Below are 14,315 nucleotides of genomic sequence, written 5' to 3' on the forward strand. Positions count from 1 at the left end.
TCTGAATTGAGTGGCACCAATCAGCAGGAACAGTCAGTCTGAGCATATAATAACTGTGGTGCCAGTCATCAGGAATCTAAATGAAAGTTTCAGCTGTACTTGTATATTTAAAGTGCCTGTTGGCTCAGTGAGGGGAAGAGGAAGAGGAAGAGCTTTGCTGGCAGTGTCAAGGAAAGGATGGTATCAGAAAAAAAAAATCCGTGAGGCACAGAGCACCTGGATTCTCCTCCTGGAGCAGTGTGAGAGTCAGACGACCAAAGTCACGGCATGAAGTGGATCTCGCATCTGTGCCTCTCGTAATTCCAAGCCCCGTTAACTATCTTTGTGAAGAGAAGGTGAAGATTTGTATAAGCCTGTCATATTTGTCACATCCTTCCGAACTGCCTCTCCAGACTCCAGTCCAAATATAGATCTCTGAAAACTTTGCTCAGCTGCTGTCTGACTCTGACAGCGCCTGAAATCTGTAGACACCTGACTTTTTAATGAATAAGGTTCCTCAATTCTTGCCAAGATGGTTACACAAACTCCCCGAGAGCCTGCAGACCTGGCACCTTTCCTTTCACCCTGCACGGGTATGGCTCTGGGTGCATGGGGGAGCCAGTGGCCCCCAAGCTGCTGGTCCAGGTGGGAAGGGCACAGCTGTGGGCTCAGCCATCGCACTCATCCATGGAGTATGGGGCCGAGGGAGCTGTTTTCCACGTTCACAGGACACTTCTCTGGTTGTGACTATAGGCAAGGCTGTTTGTCCCTCTTGTTGAAGATGTTGCCTTCACATTATTGAGGATGTGTGAGGATCACAGCTTCCAGATGAAGTCAGAGAGGGAGGATTAGGCTGTTTGCTGCTTCCAGGGCTCTTTCAGAATATATCGTATTATGACTGCTCAACACAAATAAATACTGTTTGAGCAAGGACTGAAACTCACTTATCCCCTCCTGAAGGAATGCCCACAGCACTGCAAGGTGCATGCTGGAAATCCTGAGGTATTGTCACCTTCAGTGCTATGACATTCAAGATCTTTTCCAGATCTAGGACTGAATAAAACAGCTAATGTAATGAACTAGATCACCCTTCTGTGAGGGAACCACAGGTCCTGGCATCAGTGCTATTTTAACAAAATTTTGCTATGTGAATCATAGTTTAATTGGATTTCATGTTTTTTTTATACTCTGCACTGTAAACATGAACTAAACTATTATATCCATGCAGTACCTGTGACTAGTGGTAAGGTCACGGTTTTAATTCAGTTTTCTGCGTACATGCCTATGACTCACCAGGCAAAGAAAAACTCTCAGACTGTAGCAGTGCAGGTATCAAAAGCAGGTAAAACTGAGCCTTCATTCCCCAAAACCTTAGCCTGATGTCAGATTTATTGAGATGGGTGTAGAGTCTCAGCTTCATTCCTGTCCCTCTACTCCCATGCTGCAGAGCTCTGACTCCCACCAAACTTGCATAATTTTCTGGAAAGCCATTCATTTGCTGAAGTGAGCAAAAATCCCACCATCTACTAAAAAGGTCAAAATAATATTGTATGCAGCTTTACAGTTCCTGATCTGGAACTTCTAGGAGAGTAAGACAACAATCCTAACAAAAAATATAACAGAGGAGAACCACGTTCCTGACCAAAAAGAATTCTTCCTTTAATTTCATGAGCATCTGTGATTCACCCAGCCATTGTAATTACACAATTAAATAATGTAAATACACAATTAAACATTCTGCCTTTAACAATATTTGGGGGTTTACCTTCTTAAATCATGCAAAATTGAAACTAAGGTTTCTAATGAAGAAAATGCCTTTTAAAATAAAAGCAATTTAAAATAGTTTTTAAAACATGTTTCTAAAAATTCCTCTCTTTTACTTCTTTCTGTAATGAAAAAGCTAAGTTACGATTTCTGTGGAGTGGGATTAAATGGACATTTTATACAGTTTCCTTGCCTGGGAAAGAATCAGATAAAGGTAGTACAAATCTGATTTCTCAATTTATCTTAGCATGGTCTTTAAGAGACGCTAACCACTGAAAAGGTGACAACCAGTTTAAAAGGATATGTAATATTGATTTTATAAATGGACTCACGTTAACCAGATATGACTGCAGAATTTCCTACCATCTGTCCCTTTGAGTAAGGCTCTGCACTAGTACTGAAGGTTTATGGCATATCTCATGCTTATGCTCTTCAGGCGGTTTTGTCCTCCTGGATGTTGTCAATTGCATTTGAATTTCATTTTACTCTCAGTATTTTGCACCCTGGTGTCCACTGAAGAACAGATTCTTGTGCACACATCCTGTGGCATTGCTACAGGCAGATGGTTTCTATCCCAGCACATCACTGGCAGTCCTAGAATCCTGAATTTTTTCTTTAAAGGATTTTTACTAACATTTCCTGTGCCAGCAATAGAATGATCTTTTGTATTATCTAACTCTAGAATACCTTTCAGAATAAGAAGGAATTAGGGTATCCAAAATTGCTTTCCATTAAATAATAAAAAAAAAATTCACTTCCTCAAAATGTTTGTGAACTCTTTAACCTGGAATAAAACGGCAAAGCCAACACCAAATGGCTGAAAAATTAATCTAAAAGCATTCAGAATAGAAGCAGTGTGCCAATATTCAATAGTGGCAGTAATTAACTGCTGGGAAACCTGATTAGAAGGAGAGCATAATAGCCTTTGTATTAGAAGGAGAGCATAATAACCTCTGAATCAAATTCATATCTCTCAGTACTGACAAGCTAATTCTGAAACAGTTCCTGCCCAGGGACTATTGGTCCAGATTACTGGATTTTCAAAAATCTGATTTTCAAAAAATCAGAACATATCATAAAGAACATTTCTAGACCAAGTTTTTCTCCCCGGTTTTATTTGAAAGTTATTTTCTTTGGCTTTATGAACCATGAAGAGCTATGCATAGTTAAACTATTCAGGGAAAATAAAAAGTAACTTGTTCTAACTCATGAAAGGAAATATTAAGTTCTGGATTCTTTTTTTTTTAATGTATTGTATTGTATTTACATTTCCATTGGTTACCAGTGCATTTGAGAGCTTATCAGGATATTAAGAAGGATAAGAAGTTTCAGAAGAACATCTATAAATCATCTACTAACTGCAAGGAGATCTGGGACAAAAATCTTCTGATGACTCTGCAATCATTGATTACAGTAACTTCAGTACATCCCTCCGAAAAATCCTGTCTGGGCTGAGATGTGAGTATGGCACTAGATGCATCATTGACTTGATACTCCAAACCCATTATGGTTTTATGTTGTAGCTTTTTACTCTAAAATTTTCCAGGCTTTCTCAGTAGCACATGAATAATAATTTAAATGTCTCAGAACCATAATGGTTCTTAGATTATTTGCTCCCCCATGGTTTCTTCCCCATGTTTCTTGTTTTCAAAAGGCAAGGACAGGTTCAAAGAATGTAATACTTGAAGGCAAGCTCCACATATTTTCACTTACACACAATACTCCCATTTAGCTGAACATTCAGCAGTGTCTTAGCTCACTTAGATAATTCCATTTGCCAATTTGATTTGCAATTTGATAGATTTTAAATTGATAAGAAAACGAAACAAAAAATATGCAAATCCTACATCATTGTAGTATCTGTTCATGAGGGAGTAGCCCTCTTGCAGCATAAATACTTCAAAGATTACGCATTTCATGACAGTATCATATAAATAGACTGGTGTTTATAGAGACAGAACCAGGTAGGCAGTTGACTCCTTGAATTTTGATATATCTGTTTGTTAAAAGCTTTAATTTTATTAGCTGTGCTGGCAGAGAACTGTGGATTGCTTGGTGGGGACACGGATATTTTATGTCTTATTTGAACATTTTTCCAGGAGTTTGACCATTGCTTCTGTCTTTACCAGATGACTAGCTTTATATGAGCTGCACATCAGAGATATAGAGATAAGCAGAAGGAACTGTGTAATTTAGCCAGCTCTTCAGTAGATAAAAATAAAATTTTAGCAAAGGTTTCACTGTGTAAGAACAGGTAATGGAAGTGACACACACCAGCTGCCTCCTGCTCTCTGTTGACTGCTACGGACACCACCATTACTGGCAGAGTGAGAGTGATGCTGAGTCAAATTCCTCTGCCACTTTGCATTAAACCCCCCTGTTTGCAGTTCATCGTAACTTTGCTAGACTTTGGCTGGAAGACAGAGGACTGTCCCCATAACTGTTGACCCCAGCCATGCAGTGCTGGGCTCAGGAGCTGCAGGCAAGGAGGTCATCTCTCCTGCCCAGCCAGGAAAGGAGGGGACATAAGGCAAGATGGAGGATTAAAACAAGCATGGATACGTATAAGGAAGAGAAAAATCAAGTAGGATGAGCAATAGGGGTTTTAGCAAAAGGCACTGCAAATAAGAGGCTGACAGAGGAGACACTGAGAGCTATAGGGCTGCTGGTGGGGGGTGAGAGGGGTGCTGAGATTAAACAAGACTTTGGGGTGGAGAAAGGACGGGGACCAGCAGGAAGGTCACTGTGAGATATCATGTAAGGAAGGAGACAGAACTGAGGTGGAAAAACTGGGGCTAGGAACCATGCTCTGAGTGTGAAGAGCCCTACTATGGAGCAGTGCATGATAAGGAAGTAGAGACGCTGTCCATACGGCACAGCAGGTCTGGGCAGTGGGCACCTGCATTGAAAAGTCTGTGGGAGAAGTCCAAGCAAGAGAACATGTGATGAGGTATGTGATGAGGAACCCAGTGTCTGGAGGGGAAAAAGGCACTGAAAGAAACAGATTAAATAAAACTGTTGACTAGATATAAACTTTAATTATCTTTTTTGCAAGTGGAACAAATATTGACAGCTTTCTGCTTTGAGGTTAAAAGTTGCTAGGAGAAATGTAACCCTGAAACCAGTTAAAGCTGTAACAGTTAGTTTCCCATCTCTTTGTCTGGTGAAGGGCTAATGTGACAGCTGCCATTAGGCATCTACAGTTATTCTGAGAAATACTAAAGGGATGTAGAAAGATGTAAGATAATGGGTGAGTGACAATAACTGTTCATTAGTTTTCCTCCTGATCATGTCAAGGCTTTATGCTGGACACATGGTGCCTTATGCTTCCCTCTAGTTGTTCCCATCAGGGAGACTGGGCTCTATTGTAACCGCACTGTCTGCACCTCTTTAGTTATGCTGCTGCAGCCCTCACAGCTCTGCCTTCAGTGAACAGCACTGCAAATTAGCTAGATTGAGCCATCCAAAGGTTGGACTTGTCAGTGTTAAGTTTTGTGTAATGTTCATATTTTACTTTTAACACTGTCTGGACCATATGAAATATGTCAACCTAGCATCATCCCCCGGTTTCTGCATAAGCTTAAACAGTGGAGTCACTGAGACTAAAAGGTGCATGAGGTGGACCACTTTTGGGGATGTCTCAGTTTTCTGATGTAAGGTCCCCCAATGCATCTGTAACCGAGGCTGAAAGGCTTGTGTTGAGGAAGACAGGTTTTCTGTAAGAGAAAGAGTGGCCTTCTGTATAAGATAGTCTATCAACAATCCTATCCCTATTTCTGCCAGAAAATACCTACCTAAAGCTAGATTATTCATTGCACTAAATGCTGTACACAATATATAAAATGCAGTTCATATCACCCTACATACCACAAAAATACTGCACAAATAAAGTTTACAATGAGTAACACCACAGAAAAATCCCCCGAGGACATGTGTGATTCTGTCGCATGAAAGGATTTCAGTAGCATAAAGCAAATGTGTCCATGGGTCATGCACTACAATATTAGAGTAAAACAAAAATATTGAGGAGCCACTCAATCACTGAGTGCTGTCCACCCAGGGCATTGAATGAGATGGTCCTGTGGAATAAACAGTATATGATCCTCAGTCAAACTGCCACAATTCATACGCAGCAAGGGGACAGCCCAGGGCTGTACAGACAGAAATGTAGATAGATACACAAAGAGTTTAATTCAGGCATTCTGTAACTTTTCAGTGCTTGCATTACAACCTTACAGTAACTTTACTGAGTGTCTAGAACACAGATTGATCAGAGGTGAAGGGTATTCTGATAGTTTTATTGAAGTTCCACTGTCACCTACATATTCTTTATATCCTTTCAGAACAAGGCACTTTCATTTAAAAGTGTTATAATTGTCCTAAACCCCTGTTGAAATTATGTTCTTATTTAGTAGTCAAATTGCTGCAGCAGTAAAGTCTTACTGGATAGCTATGAGAAAAAACCTTTCATAGTTCAACAGTCATCGTATTATCATTCTCTTGTATTCATTTAAATGTTTCACTTTTATTCAGAATATATCATGGCATCCTTTCATGTTACCAAAGGTCCACACAACATATGTTCACTTACTTTGGATGCTACTTCATCCTTACTAGATTTTGATTTCTTCTATTTCTGAGGTTCATCAACCTCAGTAACCATAGAGGAGCAAGCACTTTTGTGCTCATTCAGGTACATCTTGTATATACAGTGATAGCACCACTGCTGCAGAAAAAATATGGACTAGTCAGAGATCAATATGATCAGACCAAAAGCCGTTTATTGCAAAGCCTTAACTCCTTATATACTATTGCTTACACACACTTACAGTGATTTGGCATATTATGATTGGATACATGTCTTGAAGACCCTTAGGGACTAACATATAATTGGTTAAGCACAGGTGTGAGAACTTGACCTAGAAAGCTTGCCAACAGTCCACAGTTCTCATAACTTGGTGAATTCCAGCTTCTTCTTATCTTGCTTGCTTAAGCTTCCTCGGGCCTTTCATGGCCTTGCTGTATCTTTTGGGATTATTCAGAGTTCATGTACCAAATATCCATTCTCCTGTGAGAACACTGTCTCCACAGACCACAGGAGCCAACAGCACCGCAGGCAAGAAACATACATCTTAGCCCTGCTCGAAGTTAGTGACTGTGGCAACACTAGCTTCATGATAGGTGTTAGGCAGGACTGTTCAGTGGTTCTGTCCCCAGGGAATTAAACTGTTGCATATATACATGGGAGTACATGTTATGCTCATTTAAGAGTGGCAGGAGTTGCCACGGCAGCATGTACTACCATGCAGGTGAAGAAAGGGTTCAGGCTAAGCAGATCAGAGCTCCTCCTGAGAGTTCCATTCTTTCATTGTCCATTTGTGATATGGAAATTCAAAACCACAAAAAGATCTAACATTTCTTAACATGTTCAATTTGGCCAAATATGAGGTTTTTTTTCCTAAATGTGTTGCAGTTTTCTGTACTTTGTCAGTTGAAAGAAGATGGGAGAGTACACATCTCAGTGACTGTTGCAAATGTGCCCTACCAGCTTGGTGCAATATTCAAAGGATGAGAACTGACAGTTCAAGCCTCTTTTGCTCTAATGTGCTGAATCTGAATGCCCTAAAGTAAAGAAAGCTTGAATTTCAATTCAAAATACAACACCCACATCCTTAAACTCAGGAGCATTTGGGGTTGGTTTTTAATGTTGATTTCTTGCAGGGATAAGACCAATTTGGTATGAAGCCAGAAAAGAAAAAAAATCCGGGGTCCTCTCTGCCCTTTGCTACTGCTGTCTGGCAAATCTATCTCAGGCCTAATTGAAGACTGCACCTGCAGAATATTGAAGGTAGGGAGTGTGCAATACATTTTGAGTGACACTCACCTCACTATGATGGATGCTTTCTGACAGTGTTAACTCAGTGAAAGGATAACACCCCTCCTCTCCCATCACAGGAGCCTGACAGCAGTCAGACAGTTGGCAGCCTGTGTCAGCCATTGATGGTGCTGCCCAGTCTGGTCTGATTGTTTCTTTGCACCCATGTGATGTGGAAGGGGGCTGCTGAGCAACTCTCTGTGTTGCTCTCCCTTCCCTGCCCCTCAGCTTAACTCTCTGCTGGCATATGAGCCAGCTCTCTATCTCCTCAAAAAGCATTACATGGCAGCAGCCTTCAGAGAAACTTCACTGAAATACTGATAAGCAGATACTAACGGCTGCCAGGCAGCATTCAGAGGAAGGGCTCTTAGGAAAGGAAACGTCAAATACACAGAGAAAATATTAGAAGTAACCTAAAATATTAAATATTATCTGGAATGCTTTTCACCACTAAAAATAAGATGGAATTACCTAATAGAGATACTGCGGTTCTTCCTACACAGATATGGCTCTTTTTTTCTCCTACCTCTATTAATAGGATTTCAGCTGCAATATTCATTTACATACCATTTATATTGCATTAACATTAAAATAATATAGTGCTCAAGCAAACACATTCCTCCAAAAGTTTCTTCTAGAGGTGTTTTCTTTGTCTGTCTGGGGTATCCCTGATGCCCTGTCACCTGGGCTCCAGAGTTGAGAAAGAAAGGCAACATCTCAGTCTTTGCAATGTCCTCCTGACTCTCACCAACAAACTATCTTAATTCTTCACATTCTGACTTACAGGTAAATCACTGATGACTCTTCAGCTAAGTTAACACAGAAATAGGATTTATCAAATACAAGGTCTCTTCCTTGTATCTATAGGGCTTATCTTGAGAACCTGTTTCAGTTGCCTATGCTTGCATTTGTAGAGCTACAAGATACTACCGTCTACCCATAAACCCAGGTAAATGAAATACTAATATCCACACAAGCATACCATTACCTCAGATGCACTTGCCTACATTCTCTTCTGAAGAGAGGCAGAATCCCAGCTTAAAAGCAGTGAATAGCAAAACGCAATGTGTAGTCTATGGAGGTGATGACCAGTTCACTGTGCACTGTCTGGTCCATAAAACAACCCATGGCAGATCCAGTCCCTACTGCTCATTGCAGGGGGTTTGGACTAGATGACCTTTGAAGGTCTCTTCCAACCCAAACTATTCATGATTCTATAAAACTTACTCTTGGCAGGGAAATTAAGCTATTTTATGTACTGAAAGTGCTGAAGGCAGAGGAAAGAATTTACAACAAATTCATTTAGATTCTGCACTGCTCAAGTCTCCTTTTTCTCACAATATTTTTTTCTGCAGTCTGACTCCAAGAGCTCTTGGAGGGTGAGCACATATGGCTTGAGGGAATAATCAACCACAGTCTTCCTCAGATAGTGCCAGAAAAACTACTAAGCATGACTTGTATCTGTCATGCTCATTTCCTGATTTTTCAGAGTCTAATAGCTGAATGCCCCTGCCCTCTACATGTGGGTAGGGATCCAGAATATTCCAGATAAGATCCACCTTTCTTTAAACTGTTTTTGTTCTGCCCTTTGGCAAAAATTCAAATGCTTGACGTAGCAAAGCATGTAGGCTACACATTTAAATGTGTTCCACTTTAATCTACTCATTGCCTCTGCTCTTACATTGAAAAAAATGCATATTATTGGAGCTGAGCACTTAACATGGCAGGGTCACGGTCAGTAGCAGGGACTCCCCAGGGACTCATTAGCACTTCCAAAATTGTGTATCGATGCAGTATATATATATGTATATGCTGCTCTGTCTCAGAAAGCTCAGGGAAAACTCCCAGTTTAACTGTCATGTAAGTTGAAGCCCAGAAAAGTAGTGGGCATCTTTGCAATCACAACCAAAGCAGGAGGATCACCTTCTGGTCATTATGAATTTTGTCAGCTGAAACAAGCTGAACCACAAAATTTTGTTTTAACTACTGTGCATAAGAAATCTTCCTCTATCCCTTGTTCACCAGGTGAAGCTTCAGTGCAGCTGAGTAGGACCTGAGTATGGCTGTCTTTAAAAGCACTGAATTCACTAGCAGTGGAGCTGTGTACTGTGTAGCAGTACCTTGATGACTTTGTCTGAGCCCTTACTGAAAGAATTTGCCAACATGACCCATGCAGGACAAGCTACAGGATGATAAAAAAATAACTGAAGAAGTCAGTTTCTTTTAATTTTTGTTCATTTATTTCCTTTTTCCACCAGTCTGGTATTTTCAGAGCTTCTTTTATTTTTAATCTCTCGGTAGTTTACATTATTAAGAGGCCAAAAAGCAGTAAGGGACTTTAACCTGCAATTCCCATCCACATCAGTAATATCATGACACTTTAATTATGGAGCAACTCAAACGTGTACTTATTGTAGAACTTTGAACAAGCACTATTAACTTAGTAAATCATTTAATTAACTACCAAAGTATAGACTATTGTGATGGTTAACTCAAGAAAGTCAAGGGAATCACATTGCTCTAAAACTCCTGGGTTTTGACATGGGGGAATTTTCTGAATTATATGACTGTTTTCCTATTAGCCTGAGGAAAGGGAATGCAAAAGGAAAGGGCACAGCAAGGCAAGTGAAAGGGAAAGGGGAAGAAGAAGAAAGGGAAATGGAAGAAGGGGAAGAGGGAAGGGCAAGGAGAAGAAGGGGAAAGTAATAAGAAAGGCAGAACAGCAGCAAACATTTTGCTTCTAAGGAAGCCTGATTACTGTGATCCCCACCATAGAAGCGAAATGTTTTTTGCTGAAGTACCACAATGCTTCTGTTTGTAAATTGCATTCTGCATTGTGTCCTGACAATATTTTTTTGGATGTTAGGCAGAATCTAGTTATATCTGATAGCAAACCAAGGATGAACAAGTACTGGAGAAACAGCAAATTATGGAGAACTGGAGCTCAGTGCTGCATGAAGGCAGATATTTAGCCAGAAGGTGTTTGATTCTTCAATCCGAATGACATGCTTAGGCATACCACAAGAGAAAACTTAAGTCATAAATCTCATTCTAGGGAGAGTGCCTTGCAAGGATAGAGATTCAGAAGCAAGTTAGTGCTTACACTTATGACAAAGTGCAACCTTAGATGTGTCAACCAATGATGTTTTGATATAGATAATGCTCTGAATTTGCATGTTGCTAAAATGATTTAACCGGTTTTGACATTTTAGGAATTTCAGGGGAGGAGATGAAGAGAGTTTCATTGTGCTCTTTCCAATCCACTTAAAATGCAGGAGACAGGAGTCACTGTACTAAGGAAAAGAGAGAGATGGCACATGTAATATCCATGGCAGTAATCCGGGTTCTGGATTAAATTCCCTGATCTGATTTTGCTTTCTGAAGCAAGAATTACTCCCTTTCCATTAGCTGGAGCAGCACTGTTCCACTGTTGCAGGTGGGCTCTGTGTGTATTAATGAAAAGAAGAATGCAAAGTTGTTAGATATAACGTGATAAAAGTCTGACGTTGTGTGCACTACACTAAACACATAGCATCAGATGGGGTGAAGACTGCTACTGTCCTTCTAATATAAAATGTGCTTGGGCTGGTCTAGATGGATTCTCAGCTGCCCTTTATGTCCAATGTTTTCTTCTCTCTTCATTACTGTTACTTTGACACTTGGCTGTAGATTCCCTAGGTAAAGAATGGTATAGCTTGCCGCAAGAAAATGAGCCCTTCAGACTTCCTGTTGCAAAACCACTCAGGAATCTCTGGTAAGTGTTGAGTACATGTGTATATATAGTCTTTATAATTTCAAAAAGAGAGTTACAAGAAAGACTGAAACACCTCCTGCAGCATGGGGGGTCAATTCAATTGCCCATACATAGGCGTCTATCAACCTCTGAGGTACCCTGGGGTGTTCAAGAAGCACAAAAAAGTGGTGGATAATACAGAAGACTTAAAAGAGGCTCAAGTCCTTTTGGAACAGCTTCTGAAGGCCAGGTTGAAGAGTATGGGCTGTCTGAAGTGGCGCTAGGCAGCCATGTGTAGACAGATGAGTCAAGCCCAATGGACAGGATTCTGTTTGTGATTCAGACAGACAAATATAGATATCTCTGTATAAGTACCTGTATGTGTGGTAGATAGCCAAATATGTAAGTTCCACTATAGGCAAAGGACATCAGGAGCCCTACTAATTTGCCTGACCACAGGTATCTGGTGCCGTATGAGGTTCATATCCATATGAGGTGGGCAAATGAGACCCAAAGGCTTATAGCAGACCTGTGCCTTTCTGCAGTATGAGCTAGGGGCAGGTAAAATATCCTAGAATATCTTAAATGAAACTAAACACCTATGTTGAGGCAATGGTATGGGCTGGGAGGTGGGAGGCGGCAAGCTCTTTCATTAAAGCCTAGAAAATTCCTCCAGAGTTGACACCATGGACTCCACTCAGCTGTCCAGACCAACATGGTTTGTGCTATTAGAAATGTTTTTCCTGGCCTCTGCTTACCACTCCAGAGACAGACTGCAGTGAGTTGCTCACCAAAGCTTCTCTATCACTCCCCTCCTCAGCTGGACAGGGGAGATAAAATATAAAGAAAGGCTCATGAGTAGAAATAAGGACACAGACAAAATTAGGACATCATGGGCAAAAAAGACTTGATTTGGGGAACTAGTTTATTACCAGTCAAATCAGAGTAGGTTAATGAGAAATAAAACCTCAAACACCTTTCCTCCACTCCTCCCTTCTTCATCATGAGCTCCTCTCTCCATGGGGCCACAGGTACCTCCAAGACCCTGCTCCAGTGTGCAATTTCCCACAAGGTCACAGCTTCCTTCAGGCATCCCCCTGCTCCAGCATGGGGTCCTCCATGTGCTGCAGGTGGAGATCTGCTCCACCATGGACCTCTATGGGCTGCAGGGGCACAGCTGCCTCACTATGGGCTGCACCACAGGCTGCAGGGGAATCTCTGCTCTGGTGCTTGGAGCACCTCCTGCCCTCCTTCTGCACTGACCTGGGCATCTGCAGAACTGTTTCTCTCACAGATGCTCATTACTTTGGCTGCTTTTGCTCAGCAGTTTTTCCCCCCTTCTTAAGGGTGTTATTCCAGAGTTGCTACCACCATCACTTATGGGCTCGGTCATGGGTCCATCTTGCAGTTGGCTGCATTGGCTGTCAGACACAGGGGATGCTAGAAAGCACCTTTTCACTGAGCTGCCCCTGTAGCCCTGCCACTACCAAAACTTTGCCATGGAAACGCAATACACAGACCTTCCATTTGCTCTATGCTCTATTTGTTAGCCTCATATGGGTGTCTCAGATGCATAAATACCACAAACTACACTTACACCTTCATTCATTTCAACTGGAGTCTAAACTAGTCCACATGGAGACAGATAAACTTTGCCAGAAAGGATGTTAATGTTTTTCATTTAAACCAAACTAAAAACAGTGTCTTTTTTTTTTTTTTTTTCTAGGAAAGAAAGCAAGCTGTTAAAAAAAAGCCTCCAGGAGAAAAAAAGTTACAATGAAATGAAAAAGTTCTTTTGACTTTGGGTTGTTGTGAAGATCTTTCTGGCTCAAAAGCAATTCAGTGTTTGCATGCTGGTTGTATGGAAATCTAGAATTATTGAAGAGCTGCTTAGCAGCACATTTGTTCATCTGAATATTATCACTCAGGACTGCATCATTATGGCTTGTTATTTTCATGCTTCAGCCCTAAACTATCAGCATAAGGATCAATTATAACACATTTTTCTGTTAAAAAGAAGTTCATGGGTCAGTGACACAGTGCTGAAACTGCAATTTTTTTTTCTCATAAAAATAACCTTTTTTTGTGCAGCAGCCTTGACAATAACTTCATTAAATTATGGAAAATCTCAAAATTCCCATAACCATGCCAAGTGCAAGGTCTGACACCTGGGTGGGAGCAATCCCAGGCACAGCTACAGGTTGTGTGGAGAGGAGATTCAGAGCAGCCCTGCTGAGAAGGACTTGGGGGTGCTGGTCCATGAGAAAATGAAAATGAGGCAGCTGAAGTGTGCGCTCACAGCCCAGAAAGCCAACAGTATCCTGGGCTGCATCAAAAGGAGCGTGACCAGCAGATCAAGGGAAGGTGGTCCTGCCCCTCTGCTCTCTTGAGACCTCACTTGGAGTATTGTGTGCAGTTCTGGTGTCCTCAACATAAAAAGGGCATAGAAATGTTGGAACAAGTCCAGAGGAGGGCCACAAGGATGATTAGGGGACTGGAGCACCTCCCATATGAAAATAGGCTGATAAAGTTGAGGCTGTTCAGCCTGGAGAAGAGAAGGCTGCATGGAGACCTCATAGCAGCCTTCCAGTATCTGAAGGGGACCTATAAGGATGCTGGGGAGGGACTCTTCATTAGGGACTGTAGTGATAGGATAAGGGGTAATGGGTTCAAACTGAAACAGGGGAAGTTTAGGTTAGATATAAAGAAGAAGTTCTTTACTGTAAGGGTAGTGAGGCACTGGAGTGGGTTGCCCAAGGAAGTTGTGAACGCTCCATCCCTGGCAGTGTTCAAGGCCAGGCTGGACAGAGCCTTGTGTGGCATGGTTTAGTGTGAGGTATCCTTGCTCATGGCAGGGGGCGTTGGAACTAGATGATCTTAAGGTCCTTTCCAGCCCTAACTACTCTATGATTCTATGAAATGTGCATATGGGTCTCCTGTGCATGCGCTCTCTTGGAACATTTC

The sequence above is a fragment of the Pezoporus flaviventris genome, unplaced genomic scaffold (genome assembly GCF_033815535.1).
Source record: "Pezoporus flaviventris isolate CSIRO_AGI_PZ_B2104156 unplaced genomic scaffold, CSIRO_AGI_Pfla_v1 ptg000045l, whole genome shotgun sequence".
NCBI classification, from domain to species: Eukaryota; Metazoa; Chordata; class Aves; order Psittaciformes; family Psittacidae; genus Pezoporus; species Pezoporus flaviventris.